Source organism: Mixophyes fleayi, chromosome 1, assembly GCF_038048845.1.
Source record: "Mixophyes fleayi isolate aMixFle1 chromosome 1, aMixFle1.hap1, whole genome shotgun sequence".
In the NCBI taxonomy this organism is placed as follows: Eukaryota; Metazoa; Chordata; class Amphibia; order Anura; family Limnodynastidae; genus Mixophyes; species Mixophyes fleayi.
In genome coordinates this window covers 120278293-120284292 of record NC_134402.1, presented here as the reverse complement: position 1 = coordinate 120284292, position 6000 = coordinate 120278293, and positions in this window count along the sequence as shown.

Genomic DNA, 6000 nt, shown 5'->3' with positions numbered 1-6000 from the left:
GATGCTACAATATTTGACTAGATCTCCCAATTTCGCTACTCATGTGACACCCATAAGATCCTAATCAAAAGATTCTGCTCTTTCTAGGTGATCACTGAGATAGAATAAAAGGCTATGTTCTGGCCTTTTATGTGAAGCCTAATGGTATAAAGGCAGATGAGTTTGAATCTGACATTTCCCAGGCTCTGCTGTAGTTGCAGATGAACTCTAACCTAACCATTATTGCAGCAAAGGAAATTGAAGGTGGGGGTGGCAGAAAAAGCAGTAATCCACTTTATTGCAGTCCCTCAGATTTCCAGAAGATTCAAGTTAGGCTGCTGCATGAGCAGTTTGGTGAGATGGGAAGGGAGGGTGATAGCCAGCAGCTGCATTGCTCAAGCAACACTAAAGTGTCTCATGACCTTCTGCAGTTACGTCATAGAACATTGTGAGTGAAATGAACGATGTTGCTTCCGACACTAGCAACAACAACGGCCCAGGGCGTGTGTCTACTGGTCATGTGGAAGCCAGCAGTGTTTCCACTTTCAAATTCTGGATTTCCTGGAATCAAACTCAAAATTCCTGGTAAAATTCTCTGTCAAAATATACTGTATAGTCAAAATGCTGGGGTACATACATACATACATTTATTATAAATTTAAAATCCTACGCTGTATTCCCCTTCACAATCAAGTCAGACTTCAAGATTCTTGGAGTTTACATTGGTGGAGAGACGACGGCTCTGAAGTGTTGGGAAGAAAGACCGGCGACAGTCAAACAGAAAGTTGGTTTGTGGAGCCTCAGAGACCTCACCATCAAAGGGAAAATACTAGTGCTGCACAATGAGATTGTCACGACCTGAATTCTGCATCTCCTGACTGCAGTGACTTTGTTGGATCTGTTGTGTATGTTATATCCTAATTGTAGTACCACTGCCCACCAAAGGGGTCACTGTGCTACTTGGACTATTTTTCCCTGACTCATTATCGCTGGGAGTTGTTTCACCTGCTTCTGACCTATTTAAACCTGCCTGCTCCCAACAGCTTTTGCCAGATTATCAGGTCACTCTAGTTGAGCAGTACATATCCTTGTTCCTGTTAGCATTACAAAGTGTTCTGTTCCTGTCAGCATTTCCAAGTGCTCTGTTCCTGTCAGCATTTCCAAGTGCTCTGATCCTGTTCTTCAAGTTACTTACTCTTGTCAGGATTGGGCTCTCCACGTGTGACCTACCCATGGTTGCTGTGCATCATTGCTTCAAGATCTGCTGTGTTTAATCTATGGTGCCTTCGTTGGAACTTTTGCTTTATCAAGTCTCCACTGCTGCATTCAGTGCCTCTTCTACGGCTTCATTCATTGGACTTCTCTGCTTCACTATTGTAATTCCAAACTTCACTAGGAACCTCCTACACCTGCTGCACTGAACTACCAGCTAAACAGATCAGCTAAGTCTTCATTGTTGCTGTTTCTATTGAACTGTTGTTGTATCACTAAATCAACTACTGTTACCTGAGTTACTTTTTAAACGGATCGACTAAGTCCTCTTTACTGCTATTTACACTTAACTGTAGCTGTATCAGTACTCAATTGCTGCCACCTGTTACCACTTAAAGGGATCAACCAAGCCTTTCATTGCTGTTTCTACTGAATTGTTGTTGCAATCCACTGTGGTTGCTTGAGTTACCATCTACACGGATCAGCTTGTCCTTCATCACATTTGATTCTATTGAACTACCGCTGTATCAATAACTCATATGCTGTTGCCCTGAGTTACCATCTAAATGGATCAGCTTGTTCTTCATTACATTTGATTCTATTGAACTGTTGCTGTACCAGTAACTCATCTGCAGTTGCTCTAGGTTACCATCTAAACGGATCAGCTTGTTTTTCATCATATTTATTTCTATTGAATTACCACTGTCAGTAATTCAGCTGTTGTTGCTCTGATTTACCATCTGAACACACCTACTGGTTCTTCATCGATACTGTTTCCATTGGACTGCTCTTCTCAACGAATCAACTACTTCCTCATTGTTATGAACTGTAGTTTACCATTTTCTTACCACTTGTGCATCTTGAACCAGTGTTACCTTTATTTCTTAATAAACCACCACTTCATTCAATTATCTTCTCGCCGTGGTCTTACCTTGGAAATCGTGAGAGATCCTTCCCGCTCTGCAGTACACAACCCAAGCTTGGCCACCTCTTGCTGCAGTCAGCAAGACCATCACAAGAACAGTCTCCCACTTCATCTGGGGCTACAAAATGGACAGAGTGAAGCGAGCAGTTATGTACAAGGAGCCCCTCTAAGGTGGGAAAGGGTTAGCTGATATCCCCACCATGCTATGAGCCTTCTTTGTTTTTAACGGTATCCACAAGACTTTGATTGAAAAGAACACTTGCTCTGTTGGAAAGTTCATGTCTCGTTTTTTCCTCCTGCCTCTATGGAGGTCCCTTGGTTGGGACAAGAGGAACAGCTCTTTCCCCTACAACTGGAGTACACCTTGGTTTTACCTGGATGTTGGAAAATTTGTGAGTGACACCATCTTGAGATGTAAACCAGACTTGTGGAAGCCAAAAACTGCCCACAAGCTCATCAGCACTAAATATGTTGGAGTATGTTCCAGGGCTCACTGTTGCTACAGAAAAACATGTGTTGGAAAATGTGGCCTCTAAGCGGCTGACTAACAGACATAAAGACATTGCATGGATGGCTATCCAGGAGGTTTGCCTCTCAGGACATTCATGCACTCCTCGAATCCGTGCAGATATGTTCACAGCCCCTTCTGCATCACCAGAAGGGAAACGGCTCAGCATATTTGTTGGGACTGCCCCACTGCACAAGCACTGTTGGATGTCTTGGAACACGAACTTAAGGACAGTGTGCCCAGGACTTGCCTTTTATACCATTAGATATTTTATTTATTACTTCCTGGGACTCACACTATTGGGGCAATCCAGGAGGCCTGGTGCCTTATGAACTGCTTTAAAGACAATATGTGGCTTGCTAGGAATTCCCTTATTTTGAAAAGGGAGATGACCATCCAGGACTGTTGCAGACCTGATCCACAGCCTGCTCAGACTAAAACACCATTGACAGTCCTGAGGAAGATGATTGATTGCTGTCCCACCCTCCATGTGGCTGTTTTTCAATAAAGCTTTGGGTTTGTGTCACCCCCTCCCTTTCCACCTCCAACCTATTCCTCCATCAGTGTTTGAAGTTTTGTTGAAATGTCTTGCCTTAAATTATGCACTCCCCCCTCCCTCTATTTGTATCTGTCCTCAATAAAACTTCGGGCTTGAGACTCCACCCCCCCCCCCCCCCCCACACACACCTATTGTCCCCTCACAACCACTGCTTGTTTGAAACTATTGTGTTGTTTAAATGATGCATGGTTAGAGCAGTGGCTCATGTATAGTGTAGTTGTAGGATGTCATATCTTGTACCTCTTGTCATGTATTGTGCTAAAAGTATGAATGATTATGTTTCACAGTGTTTTGTGCTTTCAGCTGTGCTGCAACACAGTACACTTAAATGTAATGTATTGTATGTTTTTTGAACTTTTATACAAAATATACTTTTTCAATAAAAAAAGAACCCCGGAGTAAACGTGTTCCCTTCCGCAAACGCCCCCACGTTTCAGACCCATTTGCTGAGGCGCATAAAGATATTTGCACATTTTGTGCTTGTAAACAACGTCCTCTCTTGGGGGCACATTTTTCAACCACCATATAAAATGAAAAATAGTTTTCAATCCTTATCGCATTGATAAGGATTGAACTATTTCTCATATTTATGAAAAAAGCAACACAAGAACAGCAGTTCCGAAAAATTGCTGTTCCTGTGAAGTGGAAAACATACTTACCACTGTCTCTTCACTTCTGAAGAAGTATGCGATCCACAGGGGTCCTCTTCTCACTCCATTGCGCATGTGCCGACTGAAAACCTCGGGCATGCGCACAAACATTTCTGCACTATACAGTTGCAGAGAGAGAGAGAGCGGTGAGTGACAGGGAGAGATCATGTGATCCATTCACGGGACGTATTAAAAGGAATGACAGCTTCAGTCTGCTAAAAGGAATGCCAATAGACTTTTATGATAGCAAATTTAAATTTTATGTATATTTTACAAATCTTATACTTCTTAAATATATCTTCTACACACTTATTGCTAAGGTATTTGGTCATGTTTTACATGTGGAAGGACATGGAATGACGGATGATTACTGTGGAATGACAGCTGTTTTATACGCCATGTCAATGCAGAAATATCAGTAAAAACTTGCATTTCTCCCAAAAAAACACCCCTATTTCTCCCACATCCCCAAATTCTACACACTAATCCCTTTGCATATGTGCTTCCCCACACCTGTACCCCACCAAAGTCTCATAACGTGGAATGACGGACGATTACTGTGGAATGACAGCTGGTTTATACGCCATGTCAATGCAAAAATGTCAAAACAATTGCTTTTCTGTCATGGTAACAACCCTATTTCTCCCACATCCCCTAATCCCAAACGCTAAATCCTTTGCATATGTGCTCCCCCACACCTGTACCCCACTACATTACTACAATTTGCACAGGTACATCAGTCATGAAAAGTCCCTAATAAAAAACATTCTTGGGTCAGACTGTCAGTGGTATTATATTACACTTGGGTAAGGGGTCTTATCTAAAGTAAGCACTACATGAGTTAATCGTGTTCATGAAAACAAGAATGGATGATATTAATTACAAATGTACACCGGCACCAGACTCAATTCTGTGATCCACACTTGAAAGAGGAACCCATCTTCTTGAAAATGCAGAGATGAGCCCACCAATAGCAAAAGATAATATAGACCTAGATCTGGAGAAGGAGTACATTAATGCACCAAAACATTCAACACCAATAAAGGAAGTCACAGTGAAAAGTAATGGAAGTTACACATCTCCTTGGAATATAGGAGAAATAGTGTGTGAAACAGAGCTGCCAAGTAGCATGGACCACGAGATTCTGAAGACGTTGGACCCTGGTGAATGGCTTTGTGATGAAGTTATTGAAGAAGCTATTTTGAACTTCATATGCCAGAAAAATTTGAATGAACAAATACTGGCATGCCTAACTTATGTATACCAGAGTGTTGTAAGAGGACGCGCTGATCTTTTCTACGGACACCTAGAACAAAACAGTGCTTTAAACATGGACTTTCTACTAGTCCCTGATGCCTGGCCAGCATTGGTGTCTTGGTGTCATTATTTTTAGAACCAGGGTAGTCATCATAGTAGATTCCAAGAAGCAAAGCAACAGAGCCAAGGAAAATGGTGATGTTCTTTTGTCCATTGCAGCGGCCTGTCATCAGTTGGCAAATATATTGTTTATCCAAGAAGAATGGAAGGTGTACTTATGTGAAGATGCTATTCAGCAAAATAATTCCTATGATTGTGGTGTATACGCAGTTTTAAATGCTTTTTGTATTATTTATGGAGAGCAATACGAAGCCATAGAAAGTCAGCGCGTTAGAAGATGGTTACAGAAAAATGTAGTTCAGCATAAACAGTGCAGGTGTAAGAAAAGAAAATTAAAGTCATGCAAGTACTCATACAATGAAATGCACAGCGAACTCATTACAATCAAAATGAATGTAAAGATAGAGGGAAAAACCACTGGTGAAATACTTGGCATCACTCGTTAACAAGGATAGCAGTCAGTGGTCCACACGTGCAGAAAGTGCTTGCCCAGGAAATTACTCCCCAGACGACTGCATGATTCTCTTTTGTCGCTGCCGAAATTGGCATCATGTTGCCTGTCTTTCTACAATCAGGAAGAAGCTCCCAACCTACTATAAGTGTCAAAAGTGCTCTGCTACAATTTAATCAAAATTCACAACGAATATTATATATCTATACATCACCATGTAACACTGGACACTTAAATATGATGATGTTACCTCTGTGATATTTAAGCTCAACATGTGTACAATGTAGAAACACCTTTTTTTTAAATCAGGTAAAATTTTATTGCATTTTTTCCTTTAAA